This window comes from Carettochelys insculpta, chromosome 5 (genome assembly GCF_033958435.1).
Source record: "Carettochelys insculpta isolate YL-2023 chromosome 5, ASM3395843v1, whole genome shotgun sequence".
Lineage (NCBI taxonomy): Eukaryota > Metazoa > Chordata > Testudines > Carettochelyidae > Carettochelys > Carettochelys insculpta.
The window spans coordinates 26,386,665-26,412,223 of NC_134141.1; the positions used below are offsets into that span (position 1 = coordinate 26,386,665).

A 25,559-nucleotide genomic window follows, 5' to 3' on the forward strand; every position below is an offset into this window, starting at 1 on the left:
GGATTGAGTTAGAGTGGGGAGTTAGGGGTGCCTGGCTTTGTAGGAGGGGTGGGTACATTGAGTTAGAGCCAGGGCTGGGAGTGCCAGGCTCTGGAGGAAGGGAGGGGGATAGGGTATTTTGTTATCCCAGTCAAACAAATAACAGCTACAGCTTTCATAGGATATGCTTTGTACGTTCACACATCTAATTACTGATATGCCCATAGTTATAGAATTTCTATCACTATTAGTCCTTGCGTTGTTGATTGTTTGCTGTTGATCAGTAAATCAGAGTAGAATCTCTTCAGTCCTTTGCACCTTGAAGTTCTCTTCTCTTGGCCTTCATAGAGGTGCAGACTGGCACAGTCTTGTAGTGTTTTTGCGTTCTCAGATTTCATAGGAATGGGACCCAGGTAGACACTGGTTCAATAGCAGAAGTAATGGAGCATGTGTGTGGATGTAGTGAATTACGACCTATTGGTGTACTCAACAAAATACCTATACCCTGATCTCAAAGCCCCATTCCAGAATACACTTCCATAGTTCAACACACCTAGACCCAGTTTGAATCTGTGATGAAGCACAGAGGTTGTACAGCTGTTATGCAGACTGGTCACTGCTATCTCTGAGTGCCTGGAGCTCTGTCTTGAGAGGTTGTACTTTTTGCTAACCAGAGGAAATTTCTATGCAGATTCAAGAATTCTACCACTTGCCACACATTGATGCAGATTCTTAATGTTTACTTTTTTGTTATAAAATGGGACACTATGCATTTCTTATTTACTAATATTATTCTTGTGACTCGTCATGCTGTATATGGATGAAAAGTAGAATTCAAATTTAAAATGTTCATTTTTAATCATTCTCTGTTAGTCAAATCTACCTTAAATGTGTTGGGTACATAAGAAAAAAAGAATACGTTTGTGAAAACACACACTGTTTCAACCTGGCCTGTTAAACAAAGGAAGTAGTATTTATAGTCGGACAACTTGTCGTGTCCTTTTGATATATGTTTAAATTAATAGGTCTTGTCCTCTCACCTTCATTTTTATTCACAGATTACAAGACTTGCTGCTTTTTCGTGCCAACTTGGCTTCTAAACTTTGAATTAACTAGTCACTGAATTGAATTTACAGTATAAGCTTTCTTATCCTGCATCCCCAGGGAAGCGGGTATGCCAGATAATGTGCTGGTTATACAAATTGAGCCCAGCATCCAGCCCTGCCCTGCACCCCCTAACTGGGCTTTTATTGTAGTTGAATAAGATGATACAAAGAAAATATTTTCCGAGCCTGTAGAGACTACTCCTGTCAGAAGCTAGTTTTGGTTATTTCTATGAACTCTGCTTCCAGATTCCTAGCCAATAACATCTGTTCTATGTTTGGCTCTTTTAAAATCTTGATCGGCAAACATGTGCTGCTTATTTTTATTTATATATGTAATAATTTTATATTATTTTAATAGATTAGGATTTGTTTTATAATTTCAAATTTAATTTTAAATTTTTTAAAAATATTTAAACAAAAACTTTATTTATTGGTTTTGTGATTTGGGCTCAAAAAGACATAAATATAACTTCTTTTGTGGGTGGTTTGTTTTTTGAAGTTCATTTTTTACCACAGGTCTCCTGAATTGCCTTTGGTTTGGTCAGTTACAGGTAGGAAGGAAAGGGAGGAGTAGCTGATCTATCAGGTTTTACACAGCAGCTATAGTCCTTGGGTTAGAAATAAGTACAGATTATGCTGCTTATATCAATTTGCAATTCAGTTGTTGCCAGTCAAACTCTTACACAGTTAAATTCCATGTTCATTTGCACAATATGTGCTCTCCTGCAAGACTGACAAGCAGCTTAGATCTGCACATTTTGAGCACCTAAATGTCTTATTTTTGGGGAATGGGGATAGTGTAAATTCAAGAGCATTTCCAAAGGGGTTTAGTTATTGAATGCCATCTGCTGTTCCTAAACTGGTCACTCAGAAGTTAAAGGTATTACTTCACTTCCTTATGGAAATAGACCTTGTGTGTATCTCCTTATAGGTGGTGTGCAGTAGCTGTCATGTGATGACTTTAGCTAAACTTAGATGGGGGCTAGTGCTACCTTTCAGTATTTTAAGAACTTTATTTTGGTTTGTGATCCTGCTAGCTTTTCTCCTTGCTGATAATTCTTTATTTTTGTGTGTCAAAATTTGGTATGATGGCAGCAGGTAAGAAAAGTAACTGAAATCTGTTCATGTCTGAGTAATTTTTATCTTTTGTCTAAAATATGTATTTTTATGGTTCCCTTCTGTATCTTTCAAGAGCTGTAAAACATTAGTCTGCTGCAAAATTAGACTTAAATTGTCTTTCTGTAGAGGGTGTTCTACTTAATTATCTGAAGCACAATCAATTTATTCGGGCAGTGGTATGTTAAGCACTCACAAATAGTAAGTATGCTCTGTATTTCCTTCTCCAAAGCAAGGCTTGTTTTAGTGCCTTTTGATTTTTTTTTTTTCCTCCTCTTTCCTGTTATTTCAAATGAAACAAATGATATTTTTCTTAATATTGAAATTTGTTTTGGGGAAAATATGTTGTCATATTTACAGACCTACATTAGAGGTACCTCAATTTTTGTAGCAAAACTTCAAGCTGGTCAGAAACCAAAAATAAACTTCATGAAAATTTTAATGAGCCTCCTCCTCCCCCATTTTAACTTTGTCAGTTATTCTGACAGCTCCACATGGGACTTGATTTAAAAGGCAACTGATGTCAGTAGGGAAATTCCCATTGATTTCTGTGGGCTTTGGTTAGGTCTCATAAGATTATTTACTTATTTACAACTTATTTCATGTAAAATACAGTTTTTACATTCAAAGCATTTTTAGGTAGCTTAAGTTGAGAAATCAAATTCTCTGAAGTGTATGAATCTAAGTGTGAAAATTCATATTTTAAGCTTCACTGTTCATATTTAGAAAATAACTACATTGTACACCTCTGTTACTTGTATTCCATAAAACACAAACTAAATAAAACAATTGTCCAATCTAGTCATGCAGCCAGCATATGGCATTCAAAAACTGGAAGAAAAATGCAGCAAGAATACAAACACCACTTATAATTTAAATTTAAAAGGATGTGTCTAATGGAATTCCTTTCTGCTACATAGGCTACATCTACACTAGCCAAAAACTTTGAAATGGCCACGCAAATGGCCATTTTGAACTTTAGTAATGAAGGGCTGAAATACATATTCAGCGCCTCATTAGAATGCAGGCAGCTGTGGCACTTTGAAATTGACGCGCCTTGCCGCTGCGCAGCTCATCCAGACGGGACTCCTTTTCAAAAGGACCCTGCCTACTTCTAAGTTCCCTTATTCCCATCTGCTCATAGGAATAAGGGGACTTTGAAGTAGCCGGGATCCTTTCGAAATGGAGCCCCGTCTGGATGAGCCACGTCAATTTCGAAGTGCCGCAGCTGCCCGCATTGTAATGAGGCGCTGAATATGTATTTCAGCGCTTCATTAGTAAACTTCGAAATGGCCATTTGCATGGCCATTTCGAAGTTTTTGGCTAGTGTAGACACGGCCATATAGTCAACAAGTATAAAAATACTTAAAAAGGATAGTTACGGTAGTAACTGCATGTTAAAAGCTGCTTATACATAGCTTTATACGACTAGAGTGGCATTGTTGTTCCTGAAATTCAAAAAGCTGGTATAGACACTGCATAGTTATTGTCTTCATGGCAAAGAAGTTGTAAATTATACCCAGCTCCTGCAACCATTTACCTGTACTTAGTTTTTACAGGATCAAGTTTAAAACTGTAAAACTACAGTTACACTACAGTGATCTGTTGGCAGAGGTCACTGTCGGAAGAGATTTCCAGACGAAGCTTCTGTTGACAGAAGCCACACGCAAAAGCCAATCGGAAGAGAGCTCCACTCTGTTGACAGAGCGGCTGGACTGCCCGTCTGCTCTCTTGACAAAACAGGTGTGCAGAAGCATAGCAGACAGGGCTGCCTGTTATTCTGGATGCCCTGTCTGTTAAGAGAAGGCCATCCCAGAGCGTCTACACAGCTTTTATGTCGACATAAATCTGTTGACAGTAGCATTAAGCCTCATGGGTGAGAGGCAGAATGCTGTCGGCAAAAGTGTAGCGATCTTTGTCAGCACAGTGTTGACAAAATGTATTTTGTGCGTTGATGTTCTACCTTTTTGTCTACAAAACCAGAGTTTTGTCGACAAAACTTGCTAGTGTAACTGTAGTCTAAAAGTTTGTAAAATAAAGTAGCTTAAATGAATAACTGTATACAGTACTTGTAAATAAGATATAAATAGCATAGAAGCTGTCAGAAAAACTAAACATAATAGTTTGGGCAAAACAAAGTTAAAACTTTCTTTTTCTTTTCCTCTTCTTTTATTTTAGTGGTCTAGTCTGTACGGAAATTAAGCTTTTATGCTTTTTGTCTGTGCTTAAATTGGCAAAATCCACCAGAGATGTGTAGTTAAAATAAAGGTAAATATGAGTAACCATGACTTTGTCATTATCTGTAATAAGCATGAATAAATCAACGTTTTCCATACCTCAATATTTGATTTTTACAGCCGTATTTCTTCTATTTGGCATAGGAAATAAAACAAACATTAGGGCAAATGTAAACCATGTTGGAAGGTGAATAGCTTTTGTACTTTGCACTTTGTATACAGAGCGTGCTCTGCTGGCTTGCCTGTTCAAACTGTTTCTTATGCGGGAACAATTGTGAGGAACTCTCAGCTGATGGCTTCATTCTGAGGCATACAAGAAAATCACTTTGGGGTGGTAAAACGTAGAAAAGAATTAAAATATTTTGTTCATGTTTGCATTGTAATAGACGGGGCAGAAAAGGTTTGGCTCAGATGGGCACAGACTGTTGGTAGCCACAGATGTATAAAACACATACTGCACTTTCTCAAAATACTGCCTTTGAAACTTTTTAATTGTCTGCTGGCTAACTAATACCATTAATTCTTTTGTATTGCATTATTGAGAAGAATTCTTAATTGCTTTCAACTGCAGCATAGACATAGAAATTTTAGAACTACAGCTAAAATGATTAATAAATTAATCAGAAGCTTTTATTAGAACTACTGATTTAGTTTACAAAGGAAGAACAGTATAACTTATTTTTGTCTTGCCATTTTATTAGCATTATTACTGAGATTATAATATATATATGATAACCCCAGTGCACCGGGGAGGTGTAGATAGGTGCAAATTAATACTTTGCTAGAACTTATTCCATTTCCAAGACTATCCAACCATTGCCAGAAAGAAATATGTTAAGGAGATATCTTAAATTAAGAGGAAGGAGCTAGCCACAAAAGATTTAAATCCCCCTAGGCATTATTACCTTTAACATTTTTGGCTCTGTTCTTCAGTAACTCTAGCCAATGGAAAATACAACTTGCACTCAGTAATGTTTGTACTTCCTTGATGACAGAAACAGAAGTGAAAGTGATGAGTGCTGCCAGTCAATGTGCTTGCTCCTCCCTGGCCCAGTACCTTTCTGACCAGAAAATCTCTGACATAAAAACAGACAGACAAAATAAAACTCCTTGGCTGTGTCTACACTAGCCCCAAACTTTGAAATGGCCATTTACATGGAAATGGAAAAAGCCATGTAAATGGCCATGTTGAAGTTTACTAATGAAGTGCTGAAATACATATTCAGCGCCGTATTAGCATGCAGGTGGCCGCGGCACTTCGACATTGACGCGGCTCATCGCCGCGTGTCTCGTCCCAACGGGGCTCCTTTTTGAAAGGACCCTGCCTACTTCTAAGTCCCCTTATTCCCTTCTGCATATAGGAATAAGGGGACTTCGAAGTAGGTGGGGTCCTTTCGAAAAGGAGCCACGTGGCGGCGAGCTGTGTAAATTTCAAAGTGCCGCGGCTGCCTGCATTGTAATGAGGCGCTGAATATGTATTTCAGCGCTTCATTAGTAAACTTCGAAATGGCCATTCACATGGCCATTTCGAAGTTTGGGGCTAGGGTAGACATAGTCCTTATCAAGAGGCAGAAAGCCAGCTAAGGGGCAGCAGCACTAAAAACTGAGCCCTTAGCTGGGAACAAAGAGCCAGCTGCAATACAGTATAAGTCTCATAAGTCACCCTATTCAGTGTCACCATCCTTGGTTCAGTGGCTTAGTCCAGAAACCTTTTCCAAACTTTGTTTCCATTTGGGGTTTGAGTGGGTCAGAAATGTTCCCATTTCTTTGCAAGCACTTGTGTTGGGAAGGTGCTAATGAATCTGGGATTTTTCCATCCCTAGTTCCTCCAGTGAGTGAACAGAAGGCACTACTGCTTCTGGTATGAGTTCTCTTCCTGCTGCTGCACTGGATGCTCACGCATCCTGAATAGTTTTGGGAGGCAGATCAATTATTGGTTTTTGTCCTGTGGACAACGTGACTATTATTGAAGCTACCCTCCCTTGTTACTAAAAATAGTCTATTTATTTATAGCATTGTACATAATAGAAAATGTGCTGCCTACTAGGGAGCCTGTATAGAGAAGCCAAGAATAATTTTGCAGATTTTATTACTTCTCAGTTGTCATTTAAAAAAAAACAAAAAACAACCCCTCTCGGAGCATTTCTTAAAGAGGGAAAAACCCTAATTTATTATATAATCTCTAGATATTTTTTCCCACAGGAACTTTTGATGGCAGGTCTGTTACCAGGAGTTTGCATCATACCATATCATAGAAAGCCTTCATTATACTGATTTTTATGTTAATGTTTTATAGCTAAATATTGAATGTTGGGAAATAAAATAGCCAAATATGGTTAATTAGTCACATTATGGGTCTAATATTGACGTGTGGGGTTTTGGCAGCCGTTACCTGCCTTGGGTTTGATCCAGCATTTCATCATACTGCAATATGACCTTTACATCTAAAACTTCAGTTAGGAAATAGGTGTCTGATTACAGCTTGGAATGTGCAGTGCGATACCTTCCCAATAAAGTCTATTTGCTAATGTCGGCACAGAGTTGTAGGCTTAGCCCATGCATGGTTTACATGAAAGTCTAGTTTATTGGCGGTTGAGGGTTGACTTCCCTGTACCTATGCTGTAGCCTCAGTCCTGCAAATGCCAGTGGTACGACTGATTGTGTGTAAAATTTAGATATCGGTGTATCAGCTGAAGTAGAAATTAGCAGGTATTTAACTCGCTGTTAATTTTTGTTCCTGGTAAAGCAATTACTTTTTATAACTGCCAAACACAATTATAATATATCCAATCAGTGACAATACCTTCTATCTGCGTGGAGGCTGCTGCTTTAATAATAAACCACCTAGCGGCATTGTATTTCCCAGCAGTAAGTGAGCATCAGGAGGCAAACTGGAACTGAGAGAACTTGGGTGTCTTTCAGTACCACGGAAATACTGGAGCATTTCAAAGGAGTTGTAAAACACAGGCTACAAAAATACAGTTTAACAATTGTGCAAGTGCTTTCTTTGAAAATGCCTAGAGGCATGGTGTCCCACATGCTGTCTTCTGGCTACGTGTGGCTGTTTGGCCAATTGAGTGTGAACAGTTGGCTTGAGCAATAAATGTATTTTCAGAGGAATGTGGCTAATTTGCTAATTTATTAGGTGATGAGCTTTCATGGGGCAGACCCACTTCCATTTCCAGTACAGCATTATCTCCAGATCTGAAGATGTGGGTCTGCCCCACGAAAGCTCATCACCTAATATATTATTTTGTTAGTCTTTAAAGTGCTACAAGACAGATTCATTGGAGCGTTAGCTTTTGTGGGCAAAGACCCCTTCATCAGATGCATCTGACGAAGTGGGTCGTCTTTTCCCAATAAATCTGTTAATCTAGGGCTAGTTGAGCTTACTGTGTGTCTCTCAGCTTGTTTACTGTCAGTTTAGTTCTGTATTAGAACTGAAAAGGATACCTTGGACTAGTCTAAAGAGAATCCCTGTCTCCAAATAGCAGCAACAAAGGACTGTGTGCCTCTCTTGTTCCTGTGCTGAAACTGCTTTGGGGAAAGCAGAATGCTGCGGTCTTCGTCGGTAGCAGAGAAACAGGATAGATCAGAGCACCAGCACAGGCTCAGTCCCACAGGGGGATTTGAAAACTTCGGGCTCGTAGGTGGTGGAAAGGTACAGGGTTCCCCCAACCTTGTGCTGAATGCAAATGTCTGATTTCTCTGAGGCAAAATAACTGTGCAGTGCAGCAGTGGATGCTTGTGTATGTACTGGGTTGGAGGGTGTGCTGCTGATTTTAGCTGATACCAAGAGTTAGTCATGCTCTAGTTATTGAAAAGAATGTGGGCATCAGCCCTAGGAGGTATGCTTCTAATGGATACAATTACTATGTAACTCTCTCTGGGTAAGGGGGGAGAACATGAGCTAGAACAGTGTGTGGCCTCTGCCTGCCCAAACACAGGCTTTTTTCACTTGAGCTAAGTGGGAAATCCCACAGCTGGCATCAGAAGCAAGTTGTTTTACCCTCTGCATGGCCAGTCACTGGAAAGTAACCTCATAGTCTTTTAATAGAAAGCCAAGTCCATTATTGCACCCTGCGTCTTACCGGCCTTGTGTGGGCCAGTTCTGTTATCTATAACCATCCTGGTGATAACGTAACTCTCACTCAGTACAGAAAAGCAGTCCTGTAGCACTTTAAAGACTAACAAAATAATGTATTAGGTGATGAGGTTTAGTGCTACAGCTTATTCTTCAGATCTAGAGCTGGATAAATTATTAGTCTTTAAACTGCTACAGGACTGCTTTTTTGTTTTGTGAAGATAAAGATTAACACAGCTACCTCTCTAAGGCCGTGTCTACATTGGCACAAAACTTCAAAATGGCCATGCAAATGGCCAAATCAAAGAATACTAATGAGGCGCTGAAATGCATATTCAGCACCTCATTAGCATGGTGCCGGCCGCGGCTCTTCAAAATTGCCACTTTTTGCTTCCATGCAGCTCGTCCAGATGGGGGTCCTTTTTCAAAAGATCCCCACCCACTTCAAAATTGCCTCATTCCTATGAGCTGATAGGAATAAGGGGATTTTGAAGTTTCCTGGGGTCCTTCTGTGAGTTGGAGAGGTCCCAGGCAAGAGCTCTGCAGTGAAGCAGGAAGACAGCAGCTTTAGGGTTAATGCTGTTGCTCTTATTCCTATAGTTCCATGTTTGCCATTGGTAGAAAGTCACTCCTTGCGGTCTCGTTTATCACTGCTGCATTGGCATGAGAGAACCTGGAGTTCACTGGTTTTTGTGGAGAGTTTAGCGCCAAGATGTATTAACGGGGAGAGTGATGGGGGTATGTTGGAGGGAGCTGTCAGAATTGACTCTATTTGGTTGGCAGCAAAATGGATGGGGTTGCAGAGGGAAGGTACAGGTGACTTGTTGCTAAAGAAGTGAAAAGATATGGATGGGTGCCCCCTTAGGTTTGGTGGTAGAACAGGTATTTCTCACCTGGCAAACTAGGCTATTCCTTGGGCAAGAAGAAACTGTTGGATATTTTGAAGCCCACAGAGATCATTCACCAGGAAGAGCTATTCTGTTGAATTAGCTGCTGTGACTGTCATGCAATATTAGAAGTAAAGGAAATGTGTTATCTCATTACCAGAAGGGATTCAGCTGCCACTGTGTCAATCAGCTTCTCAGGACTCCTGTTTTGTTACCTAACTCCCTCCCTCACCAGACAGATTACAACTATCAGCCACTTGTGAGACTTCCCTGTAATAGGGGGACACAATCTGCATCATCTCCAACTGGAGCAACTATCCATCCTGTTTGTCCTGGGACAGCCACTTATTTAAGCTGTCCCATAGGCATCCTGACCTTCTTAAAAAATGCGCAAATTGTCCTGTGTTTTGCGCGGCTCCTATTCCCTGGCACCCAGTGTCCTGGGGAGCACTTTGGTGGTGCAACCGCCCTGTTCCCTGGTATGGCTGCCACATTCCATGGTCCCCTCCCCCCCACCCCCCGCTGGGAGACTGCGCAGCCTCCATCCACAGTGCCACACTGTGGGGCAGCCGCCCTCATGTCTAAGGAAACCTGCCATGGGACAGCAGATCCCCCATCCCTGGAGGCTGGTCTCCTGTATTTGCCAGAGGGCAGTGTGGTCACCCTATCTCTCACCCATAATACTGCTCATCAGTATGCCTAAACATCCAGGTTCATTAGAGTAAAATGCTTCTATTTACCAAGGATTGGACTTAAAAAATCTGTGCAGCACCTCTGTAAGTAATTGCCGAAGTTGTTTTAATGATAGGGTGACCATCTGTCTCGTACCTAGGGAGCCGAAAAGGCGTCCTGACTTATTTTTTAAATGGGGCCAATAGTCCCTTATTTGGCCCTCCCCGGTGACCTTTCCCTGTGCTGGCCGGAGACTCGCAGGGCTTTTTTTTCCAGCCACTGCCATTTTTAAAATGCAGCTCCCCCCTCCTGCTGCACCACTGGGACGCCATTGCCAGCGCCAGCCTGGCTCAGATGCCTGGTTGGGCTGGGGACGGAGCTGGGGGCTGGGAAAGTGGGGGCTGGAGAGGGGGAGCTGGGGCCATTGCCGGAGCCCCCATCACCTCCCATCTCCACTGTGGGGCTGGGGTGGAGCCAGAATCCTACTGTGGCTGGAGCCCTGCACAGTGTGGGGTAGAGCCCCCTGCCACCACCCCCCGCCCCGAGCCCCTGTCACATCACTGGGCCAGGGCTGGAGTTCTGTATGCTGTGGGTACCTCCCATGGGGCCAGAGCCCCCCTCCTGGAGTCCCGCCACAGGGCTGGGGTGGAGCCGGGGCTGGAGCCCTACCAGGGCAGCCCCTGCTGTGGACCTGAGGCCAGAGCTCTGCGTGGTGCAAGGGCACAGCCACTTTCCCAGGCCCTCGCTGTGTCCCACAGGGCCACAGCCCCCTGGCCTTGAGCCCTGTGCGGCATGGGGCTAGGGCCAGAGCCCCTCTGGCATCTGCAGCACCGAGCCCTGAAGAACCTGATGTAGGCTTGTTTCTCTCTCCAGCCCCAGTGGGTGTGTGTGGGCTCTGGCTGGGAGAGAGGGCGCATGAGCAGGCTGAGGTTTGAGCATTTGGGTAGGAGGTAAAGTGCAGCAGTGGGTGAGGGGTTCAGGAGCAGGCTGGAGGTAAGAGGTCTGGGTGGAAAGAAGGGTGCAGCCATTGCCTGATGCAGGTTGCTGATCTATGCCGTTTTAGCGGGGACAATCTCCGCCCCCAGGGTGTCCCGTATTTACCATAGGGGAATACAGTCACCCTATTTAATGAGCTTAGCACGCTGTTCTAAGTGTGCTTTATTGCATTTGTTACTACCAACTTAACACTCGCAAATGAAACTCTTCCTAAGACCAAACTGCTTTTCTTCACAAGGTTTAAGTTAAGAATGAACATCTAATTATGCAAATAAAAACGATGCTGTGTTTTGTCTTACCCTGTAGAATGCAAAGCTCAGATTGTCAGTCTGCTATGTGCTGTGAGAGAGGATGTGTGGAACTTCCATTGTTTCTTGTGCCAGGAAGAGCCAGGATTTTCCATGCTTGCGGGCCAAGGCCGGTGCATGACTAACCTACATACAGCATCCTAAAAAGGCCTACTGTGTGCTGTGTGTGTGTTGCCTGTCCCCCTCCAGTTAATACCTGCTTTGGGAGCCTTTCAGTCTGTGTTGGTGCTGAGTCACTTTCATCTCAGCTGGCAGCTTTCTCATGGGGGATAAAAACATTTTTGCTCACAATAGCTTTGAATTTCCTGACATTTAAAAATGAGGAATAACGGCTGTCTGGCTTCCCTCGCCTGCTTTCGCCTGAGTAGTACAGACCCATGTTGTGCAGGATTGTTTCCTAAATACTGTAGATACTTTGATCAATCCTCAAAGAATTTAAAACTAGCAATGCAAATATTCTGAACCCAGGCCATTCCTTATCCCAGATCTGAGCAATTCTCTACCATTACAGATGGGAGCAGGGAAGAAAGTGTGCATGGAGGGAATATTTCCTGTTCATCACTGTTCCTTCATCTGGATAGAATATAGTGCTCACCCTAGGGAGAGGGAGCATTTCCTTTCCTTTTATTTATCCTGGTGGTTTAATAACTGCACACAGCTGAGCTGTGGATACTGACTGCAACTAGGCCTGTGGAGGTAATCGCAGTTAACACACAGGAGTCTGTAACCGTGGACCTAGTCTGAGGCTATATCCACACTCCCAGCTTACAGGGGTGTAATTCAGCCGTGTGTGTGTGTGTGTGTGTGTGTGTGTGAGAGAGAAAAAAATCCATCAACATAATACAGTCTTTGCTGGGGGCTAGGTTGGTATAACTACACAACTCAAGGATGTGAAGACCTAGGTATCCTCACATCCTGCAGAGGCAGATTAACAATGTCAGTTGCAGAAGCTCTCCCATTGGCACAGGCACATATTCATTCACTAAAGAGCTATAGTTTTGCAGTTGCAGCATTGTACATGTAGACAAGCCCTTACTGGGAGAATCACCTGATTCCACCCCAAAGCAGATGATATCTTGAGGCATATCACCTTTGCAGATGCACTCATGGTGGATGGGGTGCAGCTCGCCTGGTAACTGATGGGGAATGACAAAACCAGTGCACCAGCTTTGGGAATACTTAATGAACGAGAAATAGGGTTTTACAGTGCTGTGCTAAATTCATAGTCTCAGGTTAAGCATGGCCTTAGGTCAGGCATATAAGGACCACAGCTATGCAGACACACTGCAGGCAGGCCTAAGAACCGTAGGACTGAGGATTTGCAAATGGAAATGCAATATCAATTTGGTAGATACAGAAGTGCTGACCTTCTGCACAGCAGGTGCCGCAGATCTTGAAAGGGAGGAAAGCAAGTTTCAGTTCTAGGCCCTTGTGCAATGGAGACTGAAAAAAAAATGGAGTCACTCCCACCCAGCTATACAGAAACGTATTGGCTGCTCCTTACAGGTGAAAGTCAATTGTTCAGCTTTATAAAATCTAGCGATAGGCTATGGTGCTCATGGTATTTTAATCTAGAATCATGAAATATTTTATACTCTCCAAGATTCTTCTTCTCGTTTGGCTTGGACTGACATCACTTTCTTTCCTTTAAACCTTACTTTTAATGATTTTTCCCAAGCTTCTGAAACCTATCCTCTTTGCTGGGTCTTACAGCCTGAGAGCCAGCCTGGGCCTGAACATACAGTACTGCTGTCTTTTGCCCTATAGCATTAGACAGGGTGAGTTGACTTACTACTGTGTGTCTTTGTTTTTTGTTTGTTTGGTAACGTAGAGGTACTTTGAGTCACAGATAAACTTAAGTCTCAGCTTGTGAGTTTTGCTGCTTTTCCACAGGAAAACTCCTTCTAAGGCAGATCTCCCTAATTTGCAAACTGGAGATCTATAAATGAAATATGTTAGAGAATACTCATAAACACTTAACTGAGAATTTCTGAACTTTTCCTTTTTTTAAAGTGTGCCCGCACATTTAAATTCTGCACAGCCAGATGCTTTAGCAGGCGAAGAATAAATAAATAACCTTCATTTAAAGTTAGCCAGGGTTTATGTACCAGATACTTCTGTTGACCTTGTAGAAATCTTTTGTTCTGCTTCTAGAGACCACTGACACAGAAAAGGAGCTGGCCTTCAGAAACACGACTGCTTTATTAAGAAGCAGGATTGAGAAACTTCTATCAAAGAACCTATAGATCTTAAAGGCTAACAGATTTATTTGTTAGGTAACGAGCTTTCATGGGTAAGACCCACTTCTTCAGAGAGCTTATTATATAATAAGCACATTTGCTAGTCTTTAAGGTGCTATGGGACTGCTTGTTTTTTGTAAAGCTACAGAGTAACATGGACACCCCTCTCAACCACACACGGTGCATATTAACCCTAGAACTACTCTCCAGGAATCTGTACTCCCTTTATCGTACTCCAGCTAAGCTACATGAACAGCTTTATGAAATTCTCCGAGCCACCTTATCACGCACTCCAATAATGATGGCAGTGCTAAGTAGACAGGCTAAGAGATTTTTAACCTTCAGACATCCAGTTTTCCTTTGAACAGCTGCAGATGACAGAGTGGTAAAACTGCCAGTGGTTGCTGGACACTAGCTGTTTTATTATTGGTGCAGCTGTACCAGTGACAGAGCAGTGGTGGGAAGATTTCAGATTATTGCCAGTGTAGACACACCCTTAACTCCCTATCTGAAACACCCTCATTATAAACAACATCTCACAAAGTACAGGCCAGCTGCCAAAATCAGCTTTATGTAAACAGAGCAAATGTTTGCATCTTAAGTACAGCTGAGTTTGGCTTCAGTAACTAGCAACTCTAAAGGAATTTAAAGCTTTAATTTTTATTTGGCAGAAGTTTTTCAAACCAGAATTAAGTCAACCAAACTCCTGTACAGTATAAGCAAGTAGCTTTCCCCAACCGGTCCGAATTAAAAAACAATCCCAAATGTGTCATTTCAGATAGGTTAGGGTGAGTGAACAGTAAACCCATAAACTAAGTCTAGAATGACTAAACAGCAGAGAGAATTGTCTTTAGTGATGAAATGTAGACCGGTTTTTCTATGAAATCTTGCTAGTCACCAGAACCTAAGCTTTTACTTTAAAATAAATAAATCTAGAACTCCTGGGCACGAAGTTAGTTATGTGAATAAGGGCAGGTCTGCAGTCCAGGGAGAGAAGGGGAAGGAGCTAGATCTAAGTTACACAACTTCAGTTATGTCAATAGTGTTGCTGAAGTCAACATACTTAGCTCTACTTACTGCAGGGTCTGCGCTCCAGGATGTCAAAGGGGGATGCTCTCCTGCCGACTCCTTTGCGGTTCTAATTCTGGCGGAATACCAGAGTTGACAGGAAAGCAATGGGCCGTTGATCTGCCACATCTGTGTTGGACTCAATAAACTGACCCTTGCTGGATCAATCGCTGCTCTGTCAGTCTGGCCGGTAGTGAAGACAAGTCCTTACTGGCAGAGCCGTCCTGTCCATTTGATGATTCGGGGTGGCCATTCTCCAGACACAGTGCTTTTGGGCACCCTGCACCTTGGGGATGTAGGGCCTGGGCAGCATGGGGACTGGTGACAACATCACCTGCCCCCTCAGCTCCACTTCACTCCCATCTGGTGTTGCTTGGTAGAGGAGGGGTCAGGGTGGGGAGTGGTATGGGAGCGGAATGGGGGTAAGAATAGGTGGGGGCAGAGTGGAGGGGATGCCCCAGGCTCCACGCCCTCCAGACTTAGTGGTATACTTTACTTACCTCAGTGTGTTTGCAGAATCGGTAGCACGCACAAGGTGTAAGAGTGTGTATTTCACTCAACCACCTACTCATCTTCATCAAAACCATTTATACTGGTGACACACAGGTGCTATTTTTTTTATAACCTGGACTCACAATTCCTGCAGCCCACTAGTCAGTTCAAAAGAAAATGAAAAATTCTGAGGCAATGCTGACGACAAAAATCTTTGCAAAGCACGTTTGCATTGATTCAGTTTAAAAGACCACTTCTGCAGACTGCACAACATCATATTTGTCTGGAAACTTTTCCTGTTTGCCCAGTGGCAGAAGAATACCAATCCAGGATAGGAGTGTTTGACCTGAAATTCCCAGGAAATGATGTGGAAAACGTTTCCTTTCGTTATGCCTTGGCTTGGTGAGCCAAAGTCTGAGGGAGTGGCAGGATTCCTTGCCAGAAGAGTAGTGCTAGTGGGGGGGTTGGAATACCATCTGCAACAGGGAGTGCTGAAGGACACAACTGGGGTACGTTTTTCTTCGTTGTGCACTCTGATTCTTTTGGGAGATGTGATGGTGGAGGTTGGGAGAAGGGTCCAACCAGGGATGAGGGCTTCTACAATTGTAACTCGCTCTGCTAAATATCAAAACTTCTAGACTTCCCCCATTATTAGTGTTTACTGCATGCTCTTGCATACCTTGTTATGTGAAAGTTTACTGTGTGCTGTTATGCTGTACATAACATTGCCCTTTATTTTTTCTGCCCACACTCCAGCCTGAGTCTGAGCGTCATCACTGCCATTTTTAGACTGATAGTGCAAGCCCATGTCAATTGTCACTAAGCTCTGAGACTTGCTTTTGTGGGCCTTTTTATTTTTTTTGCCATGTAGACATAGTTGTAGCAGTGGTGGAGGAAGAGAAGGAAGCCATAGATGTTCCAGCTTTGAACTAACTCCCAGCCTTTTAGATCCTAGAGGTCTTGGATGGTCATACAGGTTTCCTGCTTTCTTACAGTTCAGCTCCTGCAAGAGCTGTACTATGCAGGTTTCTCTACAGGCCAGTGCTTTATGGAGAGACTGGGACAGGGGTCTGCAACTTGGGAACCACATGTGGGTTTTTAAGGACTTCTTTGTGGCTCCTGTTGCTATGCCAAAACAAAAAACCCTCTTGATTATTTTTGATAAATGTTGAACATCTAAAAGCCCAACAGTGAACAACTCAGATCTAAATATTAAATGATATGTGATCTCAAAATGTTGGGTAACTCCCCCTTTAATATGTGCAGTGCACTGTGGGATTTGATACTGTATCTGAGTTTTGATCATGTTGCTAACAAAGTCTTGGCTTTGAAAAGGGAAAGGAAGCTAGTGGCATTCCTGCCATGAAGGGCAACACACATTTTAAGAAAGAAAACTGAAAATAGTGAAGTAAAATTGGCATAATTAAAATAGGGTTGGGCGTGAAAGTCAGGAAGATAGTGGCGCGCGCACACACATATAAAGTGTGGGGACACAGAATATGTGAAAAGTTTGTGAGCATCCTACAGTAGACGTGTATTGCATTACAAATCAGGTGTGTGCTGTTCTTTAAAGAAGGGGTTACAAAAGGTATGGTTTGATGTTATTTTTAAGGACCACCTCATATTCACATGCACTGCAGGTTTTGAATTATTGAGCTTTTTACTGAATTTGGAAAAAAATGATCTGCTCTTGTTGTTTTGGTTGGGAGGAAGGCAGATAAGTTAATACAATGTGATAGGGGTCTGCATTTTCCTTACCTGGAAAAGCTGAAAGGACTTCTACGTCTGTGACAAGGCTTCCTTTTTCATCCCTCTTCGCACAAATCCTGCAAGGATGCTGCTTTGGGGATTGAGCGGGGGGAGGGTGTCACTGGACGATGGCTTTGTAATGTTCAGTGCAGTGCCAAAGCAAGTACCTGCACTACAGGATGCACTTAGCTGCTCACAGGTGACTATGTATCATTACAGGCTATGTTGTCCTCTGTGAGTCAGCTCCCTTTCCCACAGAGGATAGTTCCTTAGGGCAGAGCATATGGGTACAGACTAGAAGAGCGATGCCATCAGAAGATGGTCTCTTTTGCAGGGTGGGATGAGCCAGGCCAGCAACAACTGGGTGAACACTCTTTATCAGCAAGTTAATCCCCCCCAGCCTATCAGACATCAGCAGGGAAATTAATTCACTTAGGCATTTTCTTCACTTGCACCGTGGGAAGGCTTAGCAGGATTAAAAAATGAATTGGGGTGTTGTATGGAACCTGAGAGCATTCACGGTTACATGAAATGGGATTAAAAAGTAATGGCAAGGGATATAAACCCTCGTTCTCCAGGGAGTAAGGCAAGTCACTAATAACCTTGGGCTTAGTAAGAATGATGCTATGGTAAATCTTCCTCTGGAGATTAGGGATGTTAAGATGGTTACCAGGTAAATGATAACACTTAATCATTTAATTATTTTATCTTCGGTCCTGCCATGGTCATGAGGTCTTGTCTTTATTCTACCGCGGCTGTAGTGTCCTGCTATCCAGCCTGTTGGTCCCACCCTGGCTGGGGATGCTCTGGCCTGGCACAGCTGGCCACCTCATGCCTAACCAGTTAACATCCCTGCTGGAGATACACCTCTATGTATCTTAGGCTCTACACCAGGCGTAGTTGTCTACTGTCATAATTACAGAACTAGCTGCATCTTTGACCCAGTCTGTGGTCTCCGAGTGAACCTCCCAAGCATGTCAGCCTTTCTTGGCATAGATCTTGCAGTTCTCTCATTCTTACACTGGGTCCTAGCCAATGTTCCCCATAATTTTTTTTTCATCCACATGCAGAACAATTTTTATGTGCACCGAGGGATGTGCACCACCAATTGAAACACATTCTGCTGGCTGTGAGTGCTGTGGCAATGCTCTGCCAGTTAGCTGGGTGGCACCTCGATCTCTCCTAGGCAGGCTCTCAAGCACTTACAGGAAATAGTTTCTAGCTCACCAACAGTAGATCCAACTGGGCTCAGGTACTTGTGATTCTTCCCTTTGGGAGTTTGTAATCAGTGGCTAGTAGAGTGACTGGGCAGCCTTCTTAAACCAAAGGGTCTTTACTATGCATTGCTCTTACTGTTAAAAATAAAGAACAGTGTTGCAGACAAATTAACACAATATGTTGGGGAGGAGTCAGCACAGCACAGGGAAATCATTCATCTACAATCTATTGGAATTCTCTTCAAGGGGTCAACAAACACCTGGACAAGGGCAATCGAGTAAATATCGTCTACTTGCCCTTTCAGAAGGCCTTGAGCAAAGTCCTTTACTGCTGTTAAGTAAACCAAGCAGTCATGGGATAAGAAGGTAAGTTCTCTTACATTTTAGTAACTGGTAAAAGGAGTAGCAGAAATGTAGCACTTTAAAGACTAACAAAATGATTTATTCAGCGATGAGCTTTCATGGGACAGACCCACTTCTTCAGATCAATTTCGTTTCCAATACAGACTGACATACATAAGTAGAGAAGATCAAAAAGGAAAAAAAATTGCAATAAAAAAAACTCACAAATCAAATAGGATAGAAGGAAGGGGGTGAGAGGTGGGGGATGTTAATTGTCCTGTCTGAGATAATTACGAGCATCAAAGGAAGGGATTGTAGATGAATGATTTCCCTGTGCTGCTGATTCTTCTTTTTGTTTCTCTGTACTTGTATATGTCTGTATTGGAAATGAAATTGATCTGAAGAAGTGGGTCTGTCCCACGAAAGCTCATCACCAAATAAATCACTTTGTTAGTCTTTAAAGTGCTACATTTCTGCTGCTTTGTTTTGTTGGAGTACAGAATAACACGGCTACCTCTCTGTTACTGGTAAAAGGACATTACTCAAAACAGACCAGAGTGGAAGAGCAATACGCAGCAGGGTCCCCCAAGGCTCTATACTGAAACCAGTGCTGTTAAGCATATCACACATGATCTGGGTGTAGGGGCTGAAGAGTGAGGGAAAGTTTGCAGACATAATGATCGTGGAATAATTTTGTAAATCCAAAGCAGATTACAAAGAATTACAAGGAGATCTCACAAAATTGGGTGACTGGGCAACAAAATGGTTGTGTCTACACTAGCCCCAAACTTCGAAATGGCCATGCAAATGGCCATTTTGAAGTTTACTAATGAAGCGCTGAAATACATATTCAGCACCTCATTAGCATGCGGGCGGCCACGGCGCTTTGAAATTGACGAGGCTCACCGCCGCGCGGCTTGTTCCGATGGGGCTCCTTTTCAAAAGAACCCCACCTACTTCGAAGTCCCCTTATTCCCATCTGCTCATAGGAGTAAGGGGACTTCGAAGTAGCCAGGGTCCTTTCGAAAAGGAGCTCTGTCTGGACGAGCCGCGCGGCGGCGAGCTCCGTCAATTTCGAAGTGCCGCGGCCGCCCGCAAGCTAATGAGGCGCTGAATATGTATTTCAGCGCTTCATTAGTAAACTTCGAAATGGCCATTTGCGTGGCCATTTTGAAGTTTGGAGCTAGTGTAGACACGGCCAATGGGAGATAAAATTCAACTTTGATTAATGCAAAGGATTTAGAGTCCTGCACAGATACAAAATTTGAATCTGCCTCCATATCTGCAAAAATGAGCCATGGGTATCTGCATACACATCTGTGGATGTGGATACCCACAGATATTCACAGAGTTGCAGGGCTCTAGTCATTGTGGCTAATTATCTGAAAGCACCTGGTCGATTTTCAGTAGCAGTCACAAAATCTAATCATGTTAAGAAGCATAAGGAAAGAGAGATAAGAAGACAGTAACTATGATAACGCCATTGTTTAAATCCATAGCCCACACCTACAGCACTGTATGCTGTTCAGATTTCAGAAACAGAAAAAGTACAGAGAAGGGCAATAAAAAATATTAGGGATATGCAACAGCTTCAACATGAGCAGAGATGATAAACTTTTTCAGCTTGGAAGAGAGACAACGAAGAGGGGCTATGGTATCTATAGAGGGCTATAAAACCATGAATGGTGTGGAGAAAGTGAAGAAGCAAGTATTGTTTTATCGCTTCCTGTGACACAAGAATCAGGAGTCACCAGACAAAATTAACAGGCATCAGGTATAAAACCAAGTATTTCTCACAACTCATGGAAAAACTTGTTACTACTCAATGTTGTGAAGGTCAAAACTGAGGTCTCACAAAAAAAAAAAAAAAGTGGGGCGGGGGGGGGGGAGGGAAACCCATCAGTGGCTATTAGCCAAGCTGGTCAGCGATGCAATCTCATACTCCGGGTGCTTTTAAACCTCTGAATGCTGGAAGCTGGGACAGGAGGCCAGGGGATGGGCCATTTGATAATTACCCTGTTCTGGTTATTCCCTCTGACGCCCTTGGCATTGGCCACTTGGAAGACAGGATATTGGGCTAGATGGACCTTTGGCCCAGCCCTGTATGGTCATTCTCGTGTTCCTAAAAATAGAAGTAAAGTAAAGCCCCGCCCAAACAAAAAAAAAAAACCAACCGATACTGTATATGTAAGTCTCTTACCCTGTCACCCTAGGATGGAAGGTCCAGCTTCAGGCTCCTAAGCGGGTGTCTGTCTGATCCTGCAAATTGCTCTCAAATGAATGCCTCTCTCCTCTAGGTAGGGACCTGAAGCGTTTATAGCCTTTTGATCTGTTGGTTCTCAGCATTAACAAAACAAGCTGTGAAACCTGAACATAGGATCTTCCCAGTTAATAACCCAGAGATGGTTTCTGAATGCTAGAGAAACACTTTGGTGGTTGAGACAATTAAACACCCTGCCTGCTTCACATCTACATTTATGCAAATATCATCAGCTGTATAAGTCAAACTAAGCCCTAATTCTAACTTGGTAGGGTTTGCTTGGGTGTAGATGATGTGACAGTGGTGGATCGGGCCCCTTGGGTTCTCAAGACTATTAGTGATTTTTATCAAAGCTTCATGCATTGATTGGTAAAGAACCTGCTTTCTGCAAAATTGAAGCTCAAGGCACAGGAGGGCAATTTAAAAATGGTTTACTTGAGCAATAGGCCTTGATATAGCTAGTCTCTGCTTGTTTTGCATTTACCCTCAAGCTTTAGATCGTAGTATTCACAGGCAGGCATGGAATAAGCATGTAAAAACAGGGCTAGTGAGGGCAGAAAGCTTAAGGGTGGGAATGAAAAATGCAAGCTCCTTTTTAATTCTCCTTTGTACAGCCTCTATGAGAGGGTAGGTGTGTTTTCTCTCTTTATGGAGTTGCATTTTTATGTGAATTCTGTCATCCATAGCCTTGTTCATCTTAGGAAAGTTTTGCACCAATAGTAGTGTAGATAAGCATGGGTTATTTTGGTCTGAATCTCCAGGTAAACCAGGTACAGCACTATAATAGTTAAAACTTGCTGCACTGTGGTCTCTAACTCTGTGCTTCTTGAATACAATCCAGCATCAATTTAGTTGAGCTATTCCAATGCAGAGCGCACACTTCAGCATGCATTGTGAAAAGAGGGATATTTTAAAACATTATTTTGTAGAATATATTTGGTTTGTATTTGGCCCGCTTTTCCTCTCTTGGGACAGAAATGTGGCAGTTGAGGTATTATGTATAGCTGCATTTCATTTCAGAAAATCAAGAATCAATTCTTAAAGCTTTTTCATTGTACAGGGGTTAGATGTCTGCGTTCTCCTTTCCTGTCGCTATGCTAGATTGCCTCGTTTCCAAATTCTTGTTCCATGTGAAGAAGCACACCAGTTTAAAGGTGCAATTTTAAAATGGATTTAATTAAAAACCTGTGCAACTGTGAGACTGATGCATGTGTGCCATGCAGGTTTTGCATCATTACAACTTGCATGTGACCTACACATAGGTTGGACAAAATTGCTGTGATGGGTAGCAGTGTTCTCTGTAAGCTGAGCGCTTGGGCAGTCACCCGGGACAGATTCAAATGTCACGCAACTGATTAGCAGAGAGTGTTTGTTTCTGCTGGAGGTGCACATCCACACATGCCTCGGTACACATAACAAAATTCATTCTGTGCATGAATGGACAGGCAGGGGCATGGTGAGCAAAATCACAGCTCTGCAACATAGCTCTGCTGATGTAACTGCCAGAGAAGATGCAGTTCTGTAGATTGAAGAAGCCTGCTGTCATCTGGGAAAGTGATCCTTTGTGTACAGTAGGGTCGCAACATTCACGAGGGTTCTGTGTTGAGAACCCTCGCAAATGCTGAATTCGCAAATGATGAATGTCATTTTCCCGGAGCCCCAGCCAAGCGATGGCTGCTGGCACTCCCTGCCCAGAGCCTCAGGGAAGTGGCAGCCGCTTGCGAATAATTGAATTCACGAATGTTAAACTCACGAATGTCCAAACCTTATAGTATCAGCACAAAACTCCCTTCTCTCAGTGGAGGCTATATGTAGATTAAGGATTATGTCAGCACAGTTACAATAGTGTAGCTATGCTTTTACTGGCATATGCAAAGGCCTGTGCATGTCTAGTGCCATAGGCTAGAGGCTGTAGTGATGGAAGGAGTTTTTTTGTTGCAGTAATTAATCCACTTCCTCAAGGGATGGTGCTTGAGTTGGTGGAAGAATTTGTCCATGGACAAATTGTGCCCCCTCATAAACCCCAGGTATTGTCTATGATTAAGACCATCACTTATAGAGGGTGTTTTACACCTCAGTAATGCTGTTGGCCTAATTTTCACACCTCAGACTATACCATAAAAGCTTTTACACATAAAAAGATCTTAAAGTGTGCTTTTATTTGTGTGTAGTACTATTGTTTTGTATTATGCATAGACAAAACCTCAAAGCCCCTCAACAGATGTTTGCTTTGGATTTCCCAGATACAGATTTGAGCTAAATGAAAATCTGTAAATTGGAAGATGGTGTCTGTGTTAGTAAAGCACGGGGTTCCTTGTATTGCAATGAATATATTCGAAGATAGTAAGTCTTAAGAGCAGATAAGATTAAACATTCAACATGGCAAGCTAAATTTTTTTTAATGGATAAACATCCATGGAACTTACAGTATCTCATATATCCAAAGTACAGAGATGAACACTGTTCACTTGGAAGATGGAACATAGCTCTGGGTTTTGTTCTTTGGGAGGAAATGGTTATACTTGGTTATAAGCTTTAATATTTAAACATTGGCTTTCGCTGTAAATTTGACAAATGGGGTGTGTTTTCTTTTTCTGCTCTGCTTGTTGATTCAGAAATCTGATATCCTGTTATGATTGGAATTTGACTGGGCAACATGTCACATTGTGGACCTGAGAAGCTGTGTGTTTTCTGCTTGGTAGTCTGTCTTGGATGCTTTCATTATTATTTTGTGATTTATAACCTTTGTTCATTTGGTCCATAAACCGTTTTTTCACTTCCCTGCATATTGCAGGGTTGCCGTGGTCTGTAATTCCTTCTACATAAGAGATCATCAATGGTAAACACTTGGTGCCGTGAGTTTCTTTTTCTGTGTCTAAGCTATCTATTTGCTGAATCAGTTTATCCCTCTGTTTCTAGGTACGCAACAAAGTGAAGCATAAACCCTGTTGAGAAACAACATACTTGCATACACATCACAAGGGGCAAATAATTGCTGCCACAACAGCTGTAATTTTTGCTTTATTGGAACAAGTGTGAGTTTCCTGTTTGTGCTTCAGATAAATTTCTATGGCATCATTTTGGTTTTTGGGGCTCATTCTAATTAGTGTTTCAAAGCTTTCCGCATGTAGTAAAATTATTAAAAACTAGTGTAACGGGAAATATGAAATTAGTTTACAGTGGAACGGTCAGTAAGGAGTCAAGGGAAGGTATTTGTACTGCTCCAGACTCCACCTGTTTGAGACAACAAAATGAAATGGTGCTCAGATTGCGCAGACTTTAAAAATGGGATCACGCATTGCGGTGCTCTTTTCAGTTGCTCTTCCTTACAGGAGTTCTAACATATTCAGAGACTCTGCCTGTTCCTCTGGGGACTCATCAGCTGCACCGCTGGACTGCTGCTGCCTGGGCTTCTATTTTTAGCTGATGTCTAGGAGGAAAGAAATGGTGGTATTTTCACCAAGGCCACCCAATTTGTGGGGCCAAAATGACCCTGGCACTTGGAATAGATTGTGCAATTTTTTTGTTGAGTCTCTCCTCTCTTTTTAATATGCCCTTGATGAGTAGCAAACTAGACAACCACACCAACCTCTAAATTATCACTGGTATTTATTGAGGGGAAGGGAATACCTCACCTTACAGCTATTAATTCGTGCAGTGGTGCTATAGCTGCTTCTCAAGATGCTAGAGATAGAGGTTGCACCTCTCGTCCAGCGCTCTTGGGACCAGTGCCAAATGAGAGTATTTGCCAGATGATGGGAGGTCAGTATTGGCTAGCAGCATTGTCAACACTTGTGTTGCTCGCTGGGCTCTTAGAAGACATTTGGGGTGAATTACAGCACAAAACACTGAGAGCCATGCTTGGTGGGTGTAAACAAACTTTATGGGACTATGGGGAATTTGGCCACCCACGATAAGTGGTTGTCCAGCTAACTGAAATCATGCCAGATTAGGGATGTTGTCAGATGAGGGACTTCTGGGCGAGAGAGGTTCAAGCTGTGCTACCTCATCCACCTTGTTTTCTAACTATTGTTTTAGGCTATTTGCAAACTCAGTTATCTCTAAGTCATTGGCACTGGCCACACAACTACTAGAAAGATGAAACTTTAAACTTTTTTTTTTTTTTTTTTTTAAAGTATAGAACCAGAAGGCAGCATGGGAGAGGTACCAGTAAACTATCCCAGTTCTGTCCCTCCAGTTAAAATTAATGGCCCGGATTCTCTGCGGCAGCCAAGAAGGGTATTGTGCAAATCAGGGTGGGGGGCCAGAATGAAAATCCAGCTCTGTCACCTTTGTGCTTTATTATTCCTGAATCTGCTGTGCACTAGGCTGGTCCCTGGTGTAAACCCTTCCTAACAGCGTGCCTTTACCCAGATTCCCAAGCGATCTGGATGGCACCAGGGTTAGTGGTGAGTAGGGATACCCCTACCCCACATGTTTCCTGGCCACCTCTCCTGTGCTGCGCACTGTAGGATCCTTCTTCTGGGCTATACCCGCACTGAGAAACTTTAGTCATTCTCCCACGGTTGGGCTAGCACAGGTGCATCTGCAATGATGCCAGCAACTGTGGGAGCTCTCACATTCATGTGCTGTCAGTGTTTTTACCACTAGGTTATTTAATAATTTGGATAAATCACCTGCAACTTTGACATATTTCCCACCGTTCCCAGCACTGATGGCACTGCCCTGGTGCTACCAGCATGGGAAAAACTGGTAGAAATCGTGTGTGGACAAAGCCTTTCGAAAGCCAAATGCTCCTGTTTTAACCTGGAGTCCATGCTGCAGAATGATCTTGGCAGAGCAAGT

At 42.8% G+C, this 25,559-nt stretch overlaps 1 protein-coding gene across 5 annotated transcripts in view; it reads left to right on the top strand.

Annotated features, from left to right (window-relative positions):
• KANK1 (KN motif and ankyrin repeat domains 1) overlaps positions 1–25,559 on the top strand; it is a 165,316-nt gene that overhangs the window by 81,141 nt on the left and 58,616 nt on the right. Inside the window, exon 1 of one of the 5 annotated variants that reach the window (XM_074994822.1) lies at positions 2,079–2,183. The exons of the other annotated variants lie outside the window; for them this stretch is intronic. The gene's annotated coding sequence lies outside the window, so the exon portion shown is untranslated. Of the gene's footprint in view, positions 1–2,078; positions 2,184–25,559 lie in introns of those variants that run through there. 5 annotated transcript variants of the gene reach the window in all.